Here is a 21,083-nt window from a genome sequence, read left to right on the forward strand (position 1 = left end):
TGTGTGTGTGTGTGTGTGTGTGTGTGTGTGTTCTATTACGAATTGGAGTTTATTTTTATGAAGAATGGAGTTATAACTTGGTTTGTTTTATTAGGTAGAGCAGTTGTGTGTACGTTGAAGTTTTGTTTTATTATTTTTTGAGGGGATGACAGGTGTATGTATTTTTGTGATTTTTGCGTATGTTTTTTGGGTGGGAGGAAATGCGATTGTTGCTTTTTTTGGGGATGGAAATATGGAAATGTGTTTTTGTTGTTGTTTTTTTTTGGAGGGGGGTGAGATGAGCGAGCTTTGATTCATTTGGGGGGGGCTGATGCGTGTGTGTTTTGTGGGGTTGTTGGGAAGGTGTGTGTGCATTATTAAATGTTCTTTTGTTAAATGAATGTGCTCAAGTTAGGTAGAACGTCGCATGTACTCGAGAACTGGCTTGACAATTTAAAGTCAGTGAAATCACCAAATCACCACGTAATCACCACGCAAATTAAAAACAACCAAAAACATGAAACAGCCAATACCAAAAACGCAGGAACCACAAGCCAAACACCAGTACATTGTAGTGTTTGTAGTAGTGGGATTTTTGTATTTGGTGTTTCATTGTTTTATCAGACAATTTTTTTTTATAATATGCAGGGTGTAATATGGTAAAATTGTTCATAATAGTATAAATGCCATTATTTCTTCCAATGTGTTCTTATGCTTTTCAAACCATGTACCAACTAACTTTAACTAACTTGTAATAATTACATTTTTCCCTTTGTTTTTCTTTTAGCATCGATTTTGCCTATTGTTCCTTGTGCTGATCAATACTATCAGATTCGTTAACGCCAATCACATAAAACACACCAGGTGGCATTTTTTAGTTTAGTTTATGTTTATGTCTACGATATCAGAAAGGAGTGGATGTAGTAAAGTTTTATCCTTTTCGTACGTAATTTACACCAATCCTTTTCAGTGACATTTCAAATTAAAATAATGGGAGCCATTGTCTGCATTAGTGTGCGACAACCTGCCCTGCCGGCAACACTTCTTCCAGAAGAACGATGATCATTCTTAAATTGAGTTGGCTAATCGTAAACATGCACTTTAGCCGCTGTTGTAATCCAAACATTTCTGAGACATCTCAAGTGAGCACTTTTAAAAAGCAAAGAGTATTGTGCTTTCAAAAGACTTGAGTTGTCGATCCGTTTCCCCGTCCTATTTAACTTTATATCTAGTTTAACAGTTTTACTGCGTGGTGGAAAGGGAATTTTAGGTAATTTGTTTAATTATCAACATGCGATGGCTATTGCATGCAATCATAAAATCACAAGCATCATAAATTTGGCAAATAATTACCTTCATTTTGAGTTGTGAAAATTACACACTTAGCCACGAACCTTGAAATCTATAAATAGGTTTCTTCGAGTTTGTAAATTTCACATATGAAGTGATAAGAGTGGAATTTAATCACGTTATTTACATGTTTTTAAGTGTTCAATTCAGCTAAAGAAATAAGCACGGTGTTTATTATAACGTACACTTAGTACAGTATTATATTTTTTTTTTATGAGCGATGCCTTACATCCTTTTTATTTAAAAAAAATTAGAATAAAATCATAAATAATGATGATAATAATAAATGAGTAAATATGCACAAAAAAGTCATACTATTCCGTAGACTACACTTGGTGTTATGTAGAATTCCACAAATAAATAAATAAACAGCTGAAAATTTGATACTAAATGTTGGATCACTGAACTCGTTTCTAGTTGCGAATTCATTTGCAAAAATAATAAGTTTAACCATTTTCTTTTAAATAATGCTGATTTATATAGCAAATGTATCAGTTCAAAGCACTGAAATCCATTCGTGTTTGTGCAGTGGAAACTATATCAAAGCATGTTTTTACTTATTTACTTTAAAAAGATTCATTGCGTGGATATTTTCTACCTAATTATCACTAGAGAGAGAGAGAGTAGATTTAAAACATTTAATTGTATAAGATAGTAAGAGTAATTACAAGAATGTATTCCACCAATTATAGTAGTCCTTTTTGCATTTACAATGAAGCTCATAATTCTCTGCAATATATACTGAATAGTTGAAAAACACCGCAATCCTTTCCTCTAGTAGATGAATGTGTGGACTACATATTGAGACTCTCTCTCTCTCCCCCCCACCCTTTCTTCCTTTCAAATTGGAACTTTAATAAACACAATCATGGCTAAGGCAACACTTAGTTAAACCATAGGAATGAAATGCACTGCGGATATACACGTACTTATGATATTATCATTATTGTTATTGTTTATTATGAAAAAAGGCGCTATCTATCTAAGGTTGAATTAATATATACGGGGATGAATGACATCGAAAAATGGGGAATACAGTTTTGTCCAATCACCTAAAAGACGACCCATTAACGATCACGCATTATCAAACGCTGATTTCAAGTCGAGTGCACGTCACACTTCATCCATCACAAATCCTAATATAAAGACGTAATGTTTGTTATGTCACTCAAAGGTTAAAATCATCATCATTATCATGCGTATCAAGGATTTAGGCCTAGCATGGCCTGCTCCGGCCTTAGAAGTCATCGTTGAATCGTTTAAGAGGACGTCCTGGTTTTCTTTTTCCTAATGGTTTGTACTTTAAGGCTTGTTTTGGTAATCTTTCTGTTTTCATTCTTTGAACGTGTTCCATCCATTTATGTTTATATTTTTTAATTTTTTCTATTACTGGTTCTTGGTTTAATTCGTTCATAATTTCTTCGTTCCTTTTGTGATCAAATAGGGTATACTTTGCAGTTTTTCTCATAAACTTCATTTCTGCTGTTAAAGAAACAATAAATATGCATAAAAAGCTGCATCGGCCCGGAATCGAACCCCGGCCACCCGCGTGGCAGGAGAGTATCGGCCACTTACCCACCGTTGCCTTGAACCCAATTCCTTCATACTGATCTTACATTGTGAATATAAATATATGTCAGTAAAATAAAGTTTGGTTACGTTGAGATTTGTTATTCGCACTGTTTCGACGACTGATCTGGCATGGCGGCTCCATCTCGTGGGCGCTATTTAATCTTTAAAAATCAACTTAAAATCAATGAGCCATATGCGTTTGACAGTTTAACTATAATTAACAGAAAGGCATTACATTTGCTAATGAGAGTGATCTGAGTAGTAAACTTACTTTGAAACTAGTGACTAGTGGCACAGTAACAATCTTATTATGACACGTAAGTCAATGGCAGTCTCTTGCGAACGAGTATGATTGCCTTTTGAGAGACACTGAGGAATCCGAAAATGGCTGACTACCTCCATCCATTATCCAAAAGACGTTTTGCAGTGCTAAAATGTGTTTCGAAGATGTATTGCTAATTGAGGAACATTTGTCCATGTGATCGATGATAGCTTTTATTCTTCTCTTCGTAATATCTTGTGGTACATCATACAGTATCAAAATAAACAAAATTAGGCATTTCATTTATTTTTTAATGATCTCCCAGTGCTCATGCCGATGTTACATGTTTTCATATTCGCTCCGAGGTTACCGGTGAAGTGCTTCTTTTGCCCTTCTCTTTTTCTTTGGCTCTCTTTCAGTTACGAGAAGATCTGATTTGAAAAATGACATCTAGTCTACTGTGAAATGACGAATCCAACAAATTTTTGACTGCGAAAGGACACGTTTGTGTCAGCTGTTCTCTGAATTTCTTCACAAATGAGCAATAAACTTTCGGTCTTATTGCAGGAATACCAATGAAAGAAACGTGTTTTATTTTCACAGATTATATTTAAAATACAGAATGTTTCTAAATATAATACATATATCATATTATGAATATTTCATTTTATTCAGTTTAATTCTATATTTGATTCTCTACAATATTTATTGTAAATTGATAAACGCCGTAATCTTGTGACCTAGCTGAAGGTGCAGTTAACATATTTAATGCTTAGCGCCTCACACACGTTGATGATGTTATTCGTTTGTTTGTTAATCTAACAAACAAGAGGTACCCTCTTTTCTGAACAAGGATTATTATCCGTGAGGTTAAATTACACTGGAAGATTCCAACTTCAAAATATTGTGCAACTCAATTATCACAAATTATTAAACACTGATTTTAAGAAAAAGAATTGAATTTTTACTTCCATGAAAGGAATATTAGTGTAATATTAGGAAATAATTTGTTTTGGAGGTGTTTCGAAGCTCCATATGTTCCACAAATACAGAATTTGGGGAAAAAGAAATCATTGCATCGGCCGGGAATCGAACCCGGGCCACCCGCGTGGCAGGCGAGTATTCTACCATTGAACCACCGATGCTATGAAAGTAAGCGCTTCATATGCCTCTGAAATCTCATATCCCCCATATAGGTCACTTCAGTGAAACTTGTTTAAAAGTATGCGGTTCCTTACACTTGAGTTCTTTCGATGAATAACCTATATTTCATAGTGGCTGCATCTCTTGAGCATTACTGAATACACATCAGTCATCTTACTTCTGTATACAACTGGATAATAATTCAATTTTCATTCAGTTGAAAACAGAATTGAATATACAACTGAGGTTATAGCAATAAATAAGAGAAATATTTTCGCATATTGAGAGAACTGGATATTAAATATCCATTCTTCTTTCAGTGAAATATATCGAAATGAAAAGCTTTAAACGTAGCAGAGTTTTTATGAGAGTGTAACGTTCTGCAGTGTGGCTGTCGTCGTATCGAGTTAATAAAAATACGAGTGACTTTGTTAGAACTTTAAATTGCGGCTTCATGTATATTAAGAAATATTTAAAAAGTTGCAACTGTGATATCACATGACTTTTATACTTTAAGGAATGAATATTATTTAATCTATTCAAACTTTGGATTTTTGTTACACTATCGATTCTGACAGACTGAACCCTTATGGAGACACTGACGCTGAATGGCTACTTTATTTCCCCATTTAGGAAAATGTGGAGGTATTTCCACTCAAACTATCATTAAGTTCACAAAAACACTACAAGTATTTCCCGCATTATTCCCGATCTGCTTTACACGAAGTTTCATGAAAGTAATTCTTAATAAATTGTATCCTATCACAACTATTTGAGATTGGACGCATTACTTTGGCTCAGAATGATATAGTAACGGTCACTTTTATGTGAAATGTGGCTACTAGTTCTGTGGTGGTAAATTTGTACTAAACTGATACTCTACAAGCACTTTTTCCGATGAAACTTCCTTTTAGAAATCTTTAAGAGCTTTGTTTGTTTTTATGCTTTAATTTAGCATATGAATTCATGAACTGATATATTAGATCGATGATAGTTTCTTATTCTTCTCTTCTCGGTATGTTGTGGTACACCATACAGTTTCAAAATAAACAAAACTGGGAACTTCATTTATTTTTTAATGATCTACAGCTCCCAGTTGTTTATGCCGATGTTACCTGTTTTCTTATTCTCTCTGAGGTTACCGGTGAAGTGCTTCTTTTGTCCTTCTTTTTTCTTTGGTACTCTTTCGGTTCCGAGAATAAGGTATGATTGAAAAGACTATAGCTGGACAATTGAAACGAACAGTCCTGTAAATTTGTCCTGGATAATCATTGTTGCCTTGGAAATGCGTTATTAAAACCACCAGTGTTATTAGTCTATCTATCTTTGAACTAAATTTTGAGACTTTTGGGACGAAAGCTTTGATATTTTCCCAAGTTGTTAACGGGAGATAATGTGGGTGCTAGTTTTCTAACTAAACGGCATATCTGGAAAATTTCGCATCACAACAGTCCTATAACCAAGTGTACAACTGCAGCATGTTTTTTTTTCCCTTCAGCCTTGTGTCTAGTGGGGCAGCATACGCTACAAATCAGGAAGATGAGTATGAGGAAGGTGGTTTCCTGCTATCTTCCATGCAGCACTTATATTTATGACTGTAGTCGTGTATGTTCAGGGGACCAGTTTGCTTGTTTGGAGCGATGAAAACCCGAGTTAGCGGGAGAAAAAACCTCCAACAACGTATCAGCCCGGTTAACTCCCCCTTTAGTGGAAAGCGACAAGATAAATGTTCCACGTACACTAACTGGAATCGAACCCGAGTCCGACCAAAGGGCTTTGTCCATACCATCTGAGCTACGTTGGCTCTGCAGAATGGATGTGTCAGACATAATATGCTTCTTCTCATAAACATGCGAAAGCTATGAGAGGGCATTTCAACTATGCAAAATTTCATCATCACTGTCAGCATTAAGCTACACATGATGGATAGGGGAAAGGATTCACGTTTTGAAGAGTTTCTCCTTCAAACTGAATCACAAGTGCTTAGCCAACATTATTGTGAACAGGTTGGCGAAGCACTTGTGACCTTATACTCATTCTGGCTCATTTATAGATCGACGTCTTTGAAAATGTTAACATAACGATTTGAAGTTTTGTTTCAGAATGAGTGAAAGGTTAAATTGTTATTTTGATTTGTTTTGCTTAGGTCTGAATTGATTAAGATTAAAATAAATTGACTCTCCTTTTGCAGGCCACTTACACCTGAAATAAAGATGAACTGTAGTAGCAATAGCGTGGCTTGGATGCATATCTCATCTGGCAGAGAGAGTCAAAATTAAGTTACATGATGAGATATGCATCCAAGCCACAAATCAAAACAAATCAAAATAACAATTTAACCTTTCACTCATTCTGAAACAAAACTTCAATCATACCTTATTCTCGGAACCGAAAGAGTACCAAAGAAAAAAGAAGGACAAAAGAAGCACTTCACCGGTAACCTCAGAGAGAATAAGAAAACAGGTAACATCGGCATAAACAACTGGGAGCTGTAGATCATTAAAAAATAAATGAAGTTCCCAGTTTTGTTTATTTTGAAACTGTATGGTGTACCACAACATACCGAGAAGAGAAGAATAAGAAACTATCATCGATCTAATATATCAGTTCATGAATTCATATGCTAAATTAAAGCATAAAAACAAACAAAGCTCTTAAAGATTTCTAAAAGGAAGTTTCATCGGAAAAAGTGCTTGTAGAGTATCAGTTTAGTACAAATTTACCACCACAGAACTAGTAGCCACATTTCACATAAAAGTGACCGTTACTATATCATTCTGAGCCAAAGTAATGCGTCCAATCTCAAATAGTTGTGATAGGATACAATTTATTAAGAATTACTTTCATGAAACTTCGTGTAAAGCAGATCGGGAATAATGCGGGAAATACTTGTAGTGTTTTTGTGAACTTAATGATAGTTTGAGTGGAAATACCTCCACATTTTCCTAAATGGGGAAATAAAGTAGCCATTCAGCGTCAGTGTCTCCATAAGGGTTCAGTCTGTCAGAATCGATAGTGTAACAAAAATCCAAAGTTTGAATAGATTAAATAATATTCATTCCTTAAAGTATAAAAGTCATGTGATATCACAGTTGCAACTTTTTAAATATTTCTTAATATACATGAAGCCGCAATTTAAAGTTCTAACAAAGTCACTCGTATTTTTATTAACTCGATACGACGACAGCCACACTGCAGAACGTTACACTCTCATAAAAACTCTGCTACGTTTAAAGCTTTTCATTTCGATATATTTCACTGAAAGAAGAATGGATATTTAATATCCAGTTCTCTCAATATGCGAAAATATTTCTCTTATTTATTGCTATAACCTCAGTTGTATATTCAATTCTGTTTTCAACTGAATGAAAATTGAATTATTATCCAGTTGTATACAGAAGTAAGATGACTGATGTGTATTCAGTAATGCTCAAGAGATGGAGCCACTATGAAATATAGGTTATTCATCGAAAGAACTCAAGTGTAAGGAACCGCATACTTTTAAACAAGTTTCACTGAAGTGACCAATATGGGGGATATGAGATTTCAGAGGCATATGAAGCGCTTACTTTCATAGCATCGGTGGTTCAATGGTAGAATACTCGCCTGCCACGCGGGTGGCCCGGGTTCGATTCCCGGCCGATGCAATGATTTCTTTTTCCCCAAATTCTGTATTTGTGGAACATATGGAGCTTCGAAACACCTCCAAAACAAATTATTTCCTAATATTACACTAATATTCCTTTCATGGAAGTAAAAATTCAATTCTTTTTCTTAAAATCAGTGTTTAATAATTTGTGATAATTGAGTTGCACAATATTTTGAAGTTGGAATCTTCCAGTGTAATTTAACCTCACGGATAATAATCCTTGTTCAGAAAAGAGGGTACCTCTTGTTTGTTAGATTAACAAACAAACGAATAACATCATCAACGTGTGTGAGGCGCTAAGCATTAAATATGTTAACTGCACCTTCAGCTAGGTCACAAGATTACGGCGTTTATCAATTTACAATAAATATTGTAGAGAATCAAATATAGAATTAAACTGAATAAAATGAAATATTCATAATATGATATATGTATTATATTTAGAAACATTCTGTATTTTAAATATAATCTGTGAAAATAAAACACGTTTCTTTCATTGGTATTCCTGCAATAAGACCGAAAGTTTATTGCTCACTTGTGAAGAAATTCAGAGAACAGCTGACACAAACGTGTCCTTTCGCAGTCAAAAATTTGTTGGATTCGTCATTTCACAGTAGACTAGATGTCATTTTTCAAATCAGATCTTCTCGTAACTGAAAGAGAGCCAAAGAAAAAGAGAAGAGCAAAAGAAGCACTTCACCGGTAACCTCGGAGCGAATATGAAAACATGTAACATCGGCATGAGCACTGGGAGATCATTAAAAAATAAATGAAATGCCTAATTTTGTTTATTTTGATACTGTATGATGTACCACAAGATATTACGAAGAGAAGAATAAAAGCTATCATCGATCACATGGACAAATGTTCCTCAATTAGCAATACATCTTCGAAACACATTTTAGCACTGCAAAACGTCTTTTGGATAATGGATGGAGGTAGTCAGCCATTTTCGGATTCCTCAGTGTCTCTCAAAAGGCAATCATACTCGTTCGCAAGAGACTGCCATTGACTTACGTGTCATAATAAGATTGTTACTGTGCCACTAGTCACTAGTTTCAAAGTAAGTTTACTACTCAGATCACTCTCATTAGCAAATGTAATGCCTTTCTGTTAATTATAGTTAAACTGTCAAACGCATATGGCTCATTGATTTTAAGTTGATTTTTAAAGATTAAATAGCGCCCACGAGATGGAGCCGCCATGCCAGATCAGTCGTCGAAACAGTGCGAATAACAAATCTCAACGTAACCAAACTTTATTTTACTGACATATATTTATATTCACAATGTAAGATCAGTATGCAGGAATTGGGTTCAAGGCAACGGTGGGTAAGTGGCCGATACTCTCCTGCCACGCGGGTGGCCGGGGTTCGATTCCGGGCCGATGCAGCTTTTTATGCATATTTATTGTTTCTTTAACAGCAGAAATGAAGTTTATGAGAAAAACTGCAAAGTATACCCTATTTGATCACAAAAGGAACGAAGAAATTATGAACGAATTAAACCAAGAACCAGTAATAGAAAAAATTAAAAAATATAAACATAAATGGATGGAACACGTTCAAAGAATGAAAACAGAAAGATTACCAAAACAAGCCTTAAAGTACAAACCATTAGGAAAAAGAAAACCAGGACGTCCTCTTAAACGATTCAACGATGACTTCTAAGGCCGGAGCAGGCCATGCTAGGCCTAAATCCTTGATACGCATGATAATGATGATGATTTTAACCTTTGAGTGACATAACAAACATTACGTCTTTATATTAGGATTTGTGATGGATGAAGTGTGACGTGCACTCGACTTGAAATCAGCGTTTGATAATGCGTGATCGTTAATGGGTCGTCTTTTAGGTGATTGGACAAAACTGTATTCCCCATTTTTCGATGTCATTCTTCCCCGTATATATTAATTCAACCTTAGATAGATAGCGCCTTTTTTCATAATAAACAATAACAATAATGATAATATCATAAGTACGTGTATATCCGCAGTGCATTTCATTCCTATGGTTTAACTAAGTGTTGCCTTAGCCATGATTGTGTTTATTAAAGTTCCAATTTGAAAGGAAGAAAGGGTGGGGGGGAGAGAGAGAGAGTCTCAATATGTAGTCCACACATTCATCTACTAGAGGAAAGGATTGCGGTGTTTTTCAACTATTCAGTATATATTGCAGAGAATTATGAGCTTCATTGTAAATGCAAAAAGGACTACTATAATTGGTGGAATACATTCTTGTAATTACTCTTACTATCTTATACAATTAAATGTTTTAAATCTACTCTCTCTCTCTCTAGTGATAATTAGGTAGAAAATATCCACGCAATGAATCTTTTTAAAGTAAATAAGTAAAAACATGCTTTGATATAGTTTCCACTGCACAAACACGAATGGATTTCAGTGCTTTGAACTGATACATTTGCTATATAAATCAGCATTATTTAAAAGAAAATGGTTAAACTTATTATTTTTGCAAATGAATTCGCAACTAGAAACGAGTTCAGTGATCCAACATTTAGTATCAAATTTTCAGCTGTTTATTTATTTATTTGTGGAATTCTACATAACACCAAGTGTAGTCTACGGAATAGTATGACTTTTTTGTGCATATTTACTCATTTATTATTATCATCATTATTTATGATTTTATTCTAATTTTTTTTAAATAAAAAGGATGTAAGGCATCGCTCATAAAAAAAAAATATAATACTGTACTAAGTGTACGTTATAATAAACACCGTGCTTATTTCTTTAGCTGAATTGAACACTTAAAAACATGTAAATAACGTGATTAAATTCCACTCTTATCACTTCATATGTGAAATTTACAAACTCGAAGAAACCTATTTATAGATTTCAAGGTTCGTGGCTAAGTGTGTAATTTTCACAACTCAAAATGAAGGTAATTATTTGCCAAATTTATGATGCTTGTGATTTTATGATTGCATGCAATAGCCATCGCATGTTGATAATTAAACAAATTACCTAAAATTCCCTTTCCACCACGCAGTAAAACTGTTAAACTAGATATAAAGTTAAATAGGACGGGGAAACGGATCGACAACTCAAGTCTTTTGAAAGCACAATACTCTTTGCTTTTTAAAAGTGCTCACTTGAGATGTCTCAGAAATGTTTGGATTACAACAGCGGCTAAAGTGCATGTTTACGATTAGCCAACTCAATTTAAGAATGATCATCGTTCTTCTGGAAGAAGTGTTGCCGGCAGGGCAGGTTGTCGCACACTAATGCAGACAATGGCTCCCATTATTTTAATTTGAAATGTCACTGAAAAGGATTGGTGTAAATTACGTACGAAAAGGATAAAACTTTACTACATCCACTCCTTTCTGATATCGTAGACATAAACATAAACTAAACTAAAAAATGCCACCTGGTGTGTTTTATGTGATTGGCGTTAACGAATCTGATAGTATTGATCAGCACAAGGAACAATAGGCAAAATCGATGCTAAAAGAAAAACAAAGGGAAAAATGTAATTATTACAAGTTAGTTAAAGTTAGTTGGTACATGGTTTGAAAAGCATAAGAACACATTGGAAGAAATAATGGCATTTATACTATTATGAACAATTTTACCATATTACACCCTGCATATTATAAAAAAAAATTGTCTGATAAAACAATGAAACACCAAATACAAAAATCCCACTACTACAAACACTACAATGTACTGGTGTTTGGCTTGTGGTTCCTGCGTTTTTGGTATTGGCTGTTTCATGTTTTTGGTTGTTTTTAATTTGCGTGGTGATTACGTGGTGATTTGGTGATTTCACTGACTTTAAATTGTCAAGCCAGTTCTCGAGTACATGCGACGTTCTACCTAACTTGAGCACATTCATTTAACAAAAGAACATTTAATAATGCACACACACCTTCCCAACAACCCCACAAAACACACACGCATCAGCCCCCCCCAAATGAATCAAAGCTCGCTCATCTCACCCCCCTCCAAAAAAAAACAACAACAAAAACACATTTCCATATTTCCATCCCCAAAAAAAGCAACAATCGCATTTCCTCCCACCCAAAAAACATACGCAAAAATCACAAAAATACATACACCTGTCATCCCCTCAAAAAATAATAAAACAAAACTTCAACGTACACACAACTGCTCTACCTAATAAAACAAACCAAGTTATAACTCCATTCTTCATAAAAATAAACTCCAATTCGTAATAGAACACACACACACACACACACACACACACACACACTGTAGAAGAAACAAAACGAGGGATTATAAACATACCAACATAAGAAGAAAGACCATAATAGCAATGACATAACAAACTTACTTCAAGAAATACTAATAAGAAATAAGATGAGAAAATAAAATCGCAAAGCAATTTCAGAAAAAAAAGCCTCACTAAACATAAAGTAAACGAGTCGACATCATCACATCCGGTGACGCCAATACGAACACTTACATAGTTAATTTAGTTCGTCATCGCAGTTATCGGGAAGGAACAGCTCTCGTAAAGTATGATCACGTGAATTATTTGAAGTACGACATCGGAGAGAGCATAGAGTAGAATACCCTTCAGTTTTCTTGGGATGGAGGACGAGGAAGAGAGCAAAAGAAGTAACGTGGATTCATGGGCTGGTTTAGTAATCGCCTGAATGATTTGTCTGAAGTACCACCTGGAATATAGCATCTCATGACGTTACGCCTCAATGTTGATCTAGAATCAAAGAATTACATTAATGAGTCTGCTGTATTTGAATATCTGAATAATGGCTTCTAGTTCGGTTTAAATTTCGCAATCGACATTTTGGTTTGTTTTCAGTTTGAATCAGAGTCAATTTAATTTAAAAAAATTATTTATTTCAACATCTGAAATACTCAATAGGTGAATTTTATTGAAGTTTTCCATCAAATACGTAAAAACATATCCCACCTTGAATGAAAAGAGCACAAGAACATCATTGCTCACGCATATTTCAAGCATGAATCTGTCTTCCGAATGATCATTTCTAAAGACACTTATTGATATGTCTTCACAGCAGTTCCAAAATGGAAATGAATTTTGGTAGAAAAGCAATCTTCGATAAGATTTTCCAGAAACATCATTAGGTTAGAGATGCAAACACTCTTCAGCATTTCTCAGACCATCAAAATTATGTCTTTGTTCTTGTGATCGGCATCGCAGTCTCTCCATAAGTGAATTGTTGACGACCATGATGAAGAGAACATGACGATACCTATTCTATCAATCGTTAGTAGTGATCGTGTGTCATCAAAGAAAGCAATAATTGCAATCAAGAGCAATAAACAATGATATAATCATACAAAAATCGGTTAGAAGTTTCTGTGATATCGAGAATGGCTGATATTCACGAAAAAATGTATTATTGCTATTAATGGCATGTTCTTTACACTTCCGGAACAAGAGAATTCCATTTACCCTTTTTCTTTTAATAGAATCCTTCCCAAAGTTTTCCAGTTAGGATGTTGCGTCGCATCCCACTCTAGCAGTGAAGTTACCAAACTTTTTCTTAATTTCCGAATGCTGCACGATGCTCAATTTCGAAATCTTTTTTTCGCGTCATCATTCATAATAGAGCACACTCATTAATAATTGTAATGCTCTGATTCTAGATCAATATTGAAACGTAACGTCATGAGATGCTATATTCCAGGTGGTATTTCAGATAAATCAATCAGGGGATTGCTAAACCATCCCATGAATCCACGTTAATTCTTCTACTCTCTTCCTCGCCCTCTATCCCAAGAAAACCAACGGGTATCCTCCTGTATGCTCTCTCCGCTGTCCATGTCCTATATGGTAATTTTCAGAGAGTGCCGGTATTTCTATGTATAGCTGCGCTCTACGTCTCTTCGTGTGGAACAAGCATACCTTTTCAGGTGCTTAAGTCGTATGCTTGTTAGTAACAGTCCTAATGTTTCAGACTGCAAAGAAAATTCATTTTTATACCGCTGCAGAGATTTTATCTGAATATGGCTAATCAGGTGGAGTTAGTGAGCCACACTATTTTAGAGTATGTTTTAGCATTCCACTTCCTACTGTGGCGAACAGAATAAATCCCCCCCCCCCCAAAAAAAAGATGGCTCCTCAGTCTCTGGTACCGCTATTAAAATGCTAAACTTTCTCTGCTCTAAAACTTAACGACTAAATAGATCGCTCCTCGCTTAAGTAAGGATTCTCGAAACTTACGAATTTCCATATTCAGAGTCCCATCAGTGACCACTTACCGATCGAAGCAAAGCTTATTTTGATATACACCGGGATGTGCCGTGCTAGAAACGAGGAAATGTCTAAAGTACGAATAGAAGTGATCAGCATTATTATTATCCATGAGACTGAATGCAATTCAAAACACGCAGAATATATATATATATATATATATATATATTCAAAGCTGAAAATAACAGGAATCGTGAATGATAAAAAAGAAATTATCAAATGCTGATTACAAAAGTTCCCTAGCCAAATTTCATTTCATGGGACAACCATTAATATCAGACGATAATCTTTGTTTTACAATGAAGATGCTGTGAAGCGCCATTTGTTCCTCAAAGGTAAGAGAAACAAATCCATTGCACCGAATGAGAATCGAATCAAATCGATCCACCGAAATGGGAAACAAATACTTCCTACTGAACCACCAATACCCTGCGACAGAACGTTTTACGTAGTAGTTAAACCTTATGACTTACATAATGCAGGTCTGTTAAGGTATGTTTTGTTATACCTGAATGCATTCCATCATTACTTATTCATAGCTTCTCAATCTCGTATGCACTGCTCGATTTACATCTTAGCAATTAATATTCAATGTTTTAATGTTTAATCAGCAAGAGGATTAAGTAGTTAGTAAATATTTTACACAATATTTAATATTTGGCTAAAAAGTGGTCTTCACTAAAAAATTGAATTTTACGTGCTCATAACGACTTCAGTTTCTTACAGCGAGTATGACAAAATAAAACGTTTCTGAGGTGATCAGCTGTTCTCTGAATTTCTTTACAAGTGGGCAATAAACTTTCGTTCTTTATTGTAGGAATACCAATGAAAGAAATGTATTTAGTTAAATATTCCGTTCTCTACAATATTTATTGTAAAGTTGATAAACGTTGTAATCTTGTGGTATAGCTGAAGGTGCGGATCGCATCTCTAACAACAAACGTTGTTGATGTTTATTTTTTAATCTAACAAACAAGGAGGGTACCCTCTTTTTTGAACAAGGATTATTATCCGTGAGGTTGTATTACACTGGAATAATCCAAATTCAAAATATTTTCCACAATATGTTCCACAATGTCAGAATTTCAAAAAAATGAAAATTAAAAATCACTACATCGACCGGGAATCGAACCTGGGCCACCCGCGTGTAAACCACCGATGCTATGATTGAAATTTCTTTATATGCCTCTGAAATTTCATATTCCAATATAGGTTTCTCACTGAAACTTGTTTCAAAGTATGTGGTTCGTTATACCTCAGTTCTTTTCGATGACATAAATTTCATGCTCAAGAGCTCCATCTCTTGAGCATTACTGAATACTCATCAGAAATCTTAATTCTGTATTTACCTTAATAAAAATTCAATTATCATTCAAATGAATTAAAGGTCAATATACAACTGAGTTTAAAGCAATAAATAACAAAGTAATTTTTGCGTGCATTGAGAGAAGAACTGAATTTAAAATATACATTTTTTTTTCAGTCAAATATATTGAAATTAAAATATTTAAGCGTGGCAGAGTGTTTATGAGATATAGCCTTCGGCAGTGTGGTCCTTGTCGTATCTAGTTAATTAAAATACGAGTGACTTTGCGAACAACTGGTATATTCGTATTGTATTAAAATTGTACAATTCGAACTACAATTGTAGTTCTTGCCATTGTGCTTCCACTGACCAAACAACCATTTTAAACTAGTTCTTGTAAAATTGTTCTCGTAAGAGGCTACGTAATTAATTATTCTGAATTCTCAGTGCAGTCTTGATTATTTCTTCAAGATATATATATTTAATATGGAGGGAATTATTTCAGTCACTACTGCGTTTATAACTTATATATATTTAATTTAAGTAGGTTGTATTATTATTTTTTTTCCCTTTCCTTTCCTTTCCTTTCCTTTCCTTTCCTTTAATTATAGAAGTATTAAAGTCCTCTTTGAGACATTTGCTTTCCGTGCTTTAAATTAAGCCAATACATTAAACGTTCTAATTGGCAATCATTAATAAGATTTGTACTACTGTTAACCGTATTTCGAAATTATTTAGTTGCATTCATATGTCATCCAAGTGAACGAGGTTGGCTTGTTTTTCTGATCATCTAAAAATATTAAAAAAAAAAAAAAACTACGTAGAGTGCGTGCTGCGCTTCTTCTTATAATAGCAAGTACTTTTTACCACAATGATGTGTTGAATAGGTTAATAAAAGTAAATAAAAATTGAAACATGTGATGATGTCAATTAGTTTTCTTTATTTTTATTTTGGCGTTTTTATTTTCAAATCGTGTTTCTTAACAGTATTTTTTGAAGTAAGTTTGTTATTAATTGCTACTGTGTTCTTGCTTGTTGCGGTGTGGTTTATTTTTCCTGTCGTTTTCTTTCTTCTACAGTTTATTGTGTGTTTTTAACTAGAACAGGTGTGTGTGTGTGTGTGTGTGTGTGTGTGTGTGCGCCCGTCGCTTTTTTTCGGGGGGCGGGGGAAAGGACAGGTGCATATGCTTTGTAATTTTTGCTGTATGTTTATTAGGGTATTGAAAATGTTTTTTGTTTTTTGGTTTAATTTAATTGGGATGGGAACTTCGTATTTGGTGTGTCTGTGTTATTTTATTTTTTATTTTTTTTTGGAGGGGGAGCGAAGTGTACGAGCTTTAATGCATTTTGAGAGGCAAGTGCGTGCGTGCGTGTGCTGTTTTACGGGTTTGTGGGGGAATGTATGTACATTATTAAATGTAGCTTTGCTAAATGTTAAGAGTCAAGCGATTTCAGAAAAAAAAGAAACGCCTCAGAAAACATATAGGAAATGAACTGACATCATCATCGCATCCGTTGCCGCAATTCGTTATCTGGAAGGGAGAGCTCTCATAAAGTTTGACCGACGTGAATTGTTGGAAGTATTTTAGTCCTCTTTGAGGCATTTGCGTGAATTCGAGTTTATCTTAGTTCGTCATCATCATTATTATCAAAAATCCTGACACGTACTATAAGTGTACAGATATTATGATAGCACTACATAAAAAGAAAAAAAACTACATCACTACCAACTTCCAATCGATAGTTTTCGTCCAAACTAATCTTTAATCTGTAAATACTCGAAAATTATCAGATCTTTTATTATATATTTATTTTGTTATATTTCTGCGTTCAAAATGAGAGTTTTTTTGAGTTTAGGATTTATTACTTCACCGTCGTTATCTTAGCTTCACACTACTTACTAGCGGCTGCCACTCCGAATTGCATCTTCTACTTGTATTATCAGCTATTCTACACATCAAATTTTATTTTTTGGTTTCGAGTTTTTTCTATCTCGGACAACGAGCGCTTTTTGCTGCTTTCCCTCCCTCCCTTACCCTGCATGTACGGTTTTCTACTATCCTATCCTTCCACAAAAGCTGGACTGATAGCTGATCAGGAGTTGTACATTTCAGCTTACATACATCAAAATGTGATTTGTTGTAAATTTATTTCAATACACAGAATTATTATCACTAAACTACCAGCTTCGAAAGTGGCGAGGGTGGGTTGAGAGAGAAGAAGGAAGAGTAAAGTAGGTCGTACATGACGCGACGTTATCCTTAAGAGATGCGTAACAGATTGGGCGCAGATTCAAACAGACAATAGCACATTATCACGGTGTACAAATCGTCAAACCGTTTAATAAAACGATTTAAATTTAAAATGTGTTCAGTTTAATACAATTTGTTCGTTGCAGTGAACATTATAATAAACAAATGTTAAATGTAGGAGGTGAAAATCATCTTGTGGTCAGCTTATTCAATAATTCCACTTCGTGTTCTAATCCATAACATTTTAGATCGTGGTTTTCCGTTTGTTTGAAACTGCTTCACTAGCGTCGTTTTCTCTAGGATTTGCAGATATGTGAGATCTCGACAAGGTAGTCACCTATTCAAAAAAAAAAAAAAAAGAAAAAAAGAATAAAGAAAGAATCACTAAATGAATCTCTAAAATTCGCGTTTAATAATAACGAATCATTTTTCAAATACAGCAAAGCATGCATTTATGTAAGTACTCTGTTAGTGCGACTACTTTGTTTATTAACAGCTATTCAATTAAAGGAATGCAAGCAAGAAAGTTGCTCTTTTAAGCTTACGTCTCTCTTTACTGGATTCCATTCCTTAAGAGTCCGGAAGCTGGTCTTATTGATGACGTTTTAAAAGGGTTTTTATACTAATTACCAAATATTCCCTGGAGCTTGTTCTGCCAAAATATGCATGGGAGGTATCCGAATTGTGCTACGTTGTAGAATAGAGTTGGTCTCAGTCTGAACAAGATACGAGTATGTCGGGGTTTTGTTATATTGCCGTTGAAGTAAGAGAATATAATTTGATCTGATAATCATTCACACATAATTTCATATTTGTGTAAAGTGAATTTGAAATTTACACTATTCGGAGTCAGTTCTGGAATGTCCTCTTCTTCTTCAATGTTTTTGATTGCCAAGTGTTTTTTTCATATTTTTCTAAAACGTATTACATAACCACTTGGAAAAAAATTGAGACCGTTCTTTTTTCATGTTTCAATTTTCATTTTATTAACCTCAATGCCAAAATATATTGAGCATCAGTGTCGTTAAAAGAAGTACTTGCATTTGAATGCAACTGGGTGATTTCGAAATACTATATGTTGATAAAAGTAGTAAAACTTTTTTTTTTATTTCAAATAAAAAAAAAATATAAACATAAATGGACGGAACACATTCAAAGAGTGAAAACAAAAGGATTACTAAAACAAGCCTTAAAGTACAAGCCATTAGGAAAACAGAAAGCCAGGATGTCCTTTTAAGAGATTCAACGATGACTTCTAAGGCCAGAACATGCCTGTTCCGGCATAAATCATTGATAGACATGATGATGATGATGAGGTAGTAAAACTGTTTGGTTGCTAATTAGACTATTGATGTATTGGCCTTACTCAAAACTATTGAAAGTAAAAAAAAAAAAGCAATGATACATCTTAGTTAAATTAATTACAGAAGATTTCAGAAAAACAAATCACGTCGTCTCTGACGAGAGGGAAATAGTTCGAAATGGTTGTTTGGTCAGTGGAAGGTTCATGAAACGAACCAATTAAAGACGAACATACTAATTGTTGGCAAAGTCACTCGTATTTTACTTATGTCGATACGACGACAGCCACACTGCTGAAGGGTATACTCTCAAACACACTTTGCCACGTTTAAATCTTTTAATTTCAATATATTTGAATGAAAAAATAAGAATGGATATTTAAAATCCAGTTCTTTTCTTAATGCACGCAAAAAGTATTTCCTTATTTATTGCCCTAACGTTAGTTGCATATTGATTTTGGAATTCATTTGAATGAAAATTGAATTTTCATTCAACTGTATACAGAATTAAAATTATTGATGCGCATATAGCAATGCTCAAGAGATGGAGCCACTATGAAATGTAGGTCATCGAAAGAACTGCGGTATAAAGAATCACATACTTTTGAACAAGTTTCAGTGCAGTGATCTATGTGGGGATATGCGATTTCAGAGTCATATAAAGAAGTTGCATTCGTAGCATCGGTGGTTCAATGGTAGAATACTCGCCTGCCACGCGGGTGGTCCGGGTTCGATTCCCGGCCGATGCAATTTTTTTTTATTTAAATTCTGTCTTTGTGGAATATGGAGCTTCGAAACAGCTTAATGGCGAAACACATTATCTCTTGATATTAGACTAATATTTGTTTTATGGAGCTGAAAATTTGACTCCCATGCTGTTAAAAATCAGCGCTTAATAATTTTTGTAATTAACTGCACAATACTTTGTATTCGGAATCTTTCAGTGTAATTCATCGCACGGATAATAATCCTTGTTTAGAAAATGGGTATTTCCTTGTTTGGTTCATTAATAAACAAACAAACAGCATTGTTTGTTTGCAATAATTATCGCAGAGAATCGAATGTGTAGTTATACACATTGAAAAGAAATATTCATAATTTGAAATTTGCATTTAGCTTCCAATATATTTATAAACATATTGTGTATTTTAAATATAATTTAAGGGAGTAAAATGTATTACTTAAGAAGTTGTAGGTTAAGCAGTACGTCTTCACGAGATGGAGATGCTATGAAAGGGTCATTATCGAATGAATTCAACAAAACATACATTAACGGAATTGTATTCGGTAAGTCATAAGGTTTGACCACTGCGTAAAAGGTTGTGTCACGGAGAATTGATGGTTTAGTGGTGAAGAATTCGTCTCCCATTTCGGTGGTTTAGTTTAGATTTCCATTCGGTGCAATTGGTTTTTCGCTTACCTTTGAAGAACACGCGGCGCTTAATAACACCTGAGTGGCAAAACAAACAATTATCTCCAAGATTGTTCTATGAAAAGAAATTTGACAAAGAAACTGCTTATAATCAGCGTTTGATAATTTTTTATGATCACTGATGATTCCTGTTATTTTCAGCTTTGAATGTTTTTTGTATTCAGCATGTTCCGGTTTTTATTAATTCTCATGGATAATAATAAATTTTGAATATTTCGTTTCTTAGTAGAAGCACAGATTTGGGTAAAATATGTAACAGAACTTTTCAATGATACTAGACAGAAGCCTATAAATATAAAAGATAACATTCAAGGACCAGCAATCATGAAAAGCGAAATAGAGAATGCTATAGGAACAAGTAAAACAGGAAAAGCCAGTGGACCAGATGGTGTGCAAACAGAATTTTTAAAATTAATAGACCCAGATAACATCAAACTTCCTGAAAAACTATTTAATAAAATATATGAAAGTGATGAATTTCCATCAGATTGGCTCAAATCTACATTTATCACTGTCCCAAAGAAACCCAAAGCGAATTCCTGTGGTGACTTCCGACTTATTAGTCTAATGAGCCAAACATTAAAAATATTTTTGAAAATAATTCAGA

General features: G+C 34.3%; 3 non-coding genes across 3 annotated transcripts; 2 read left to right on the plus strand and 1 right to left on the minus strand.

Annotated features, from left to right (window-relative positions):
• Positions 1–4,237: 4,237 nt before the first annotated feature.
• On the minus strand, positions 4,238–4,308 carry TRNAG-GCC (transfer RNA glycine (anticodon GCC)). The gene has a single exon. It is a non-coding gene; the product is annotated as a tRNA-Gly (tRNA).
• A 3,574-nt stretch (positions 4,309–7,882) lies between these two features.
• On the plus strand, positions 7,883–7,953 carry TRNAG-GCC (transfer RNA glycine (anticodon GCC)). The gene has a single exon. It is a non-coding gene; the product is annotated as a tRNA-Gly (tRNA).
• Positions 7,954–19,722: 11,769 nt separating this feature from the next.
• Positions 19,723–19,793, plus strand: TRNAG-GCC (transfer RNA glycine (anticodon GCC)). Its single transcript has one exon. It is a non-coding gene; the product is annotated as a tRNA-Gly (tRNA).
• The last annotated feature ends 1,290 nt before the right edge of the window (positions 19,794–21,083 follow it).

The sequence above is a fragment of the Typopeltis vanoorti genome, chromosome 17, assembly GCF_054136105.1.
Source record: "Typopeltis vanoorti isolate ZY-2024b chromosome 17, IOZ_Tvanoo_1.0, whole genome shotgun sequence".
In the NCBI taxonomy this organism is placed as follows: domain Eukaryota; kingdom Metazoa; phylum Arthropoda; class Arachnida; order Uropygi; family Thelyphonidae; genus Typopeltis; species Typopeltis vanoorti.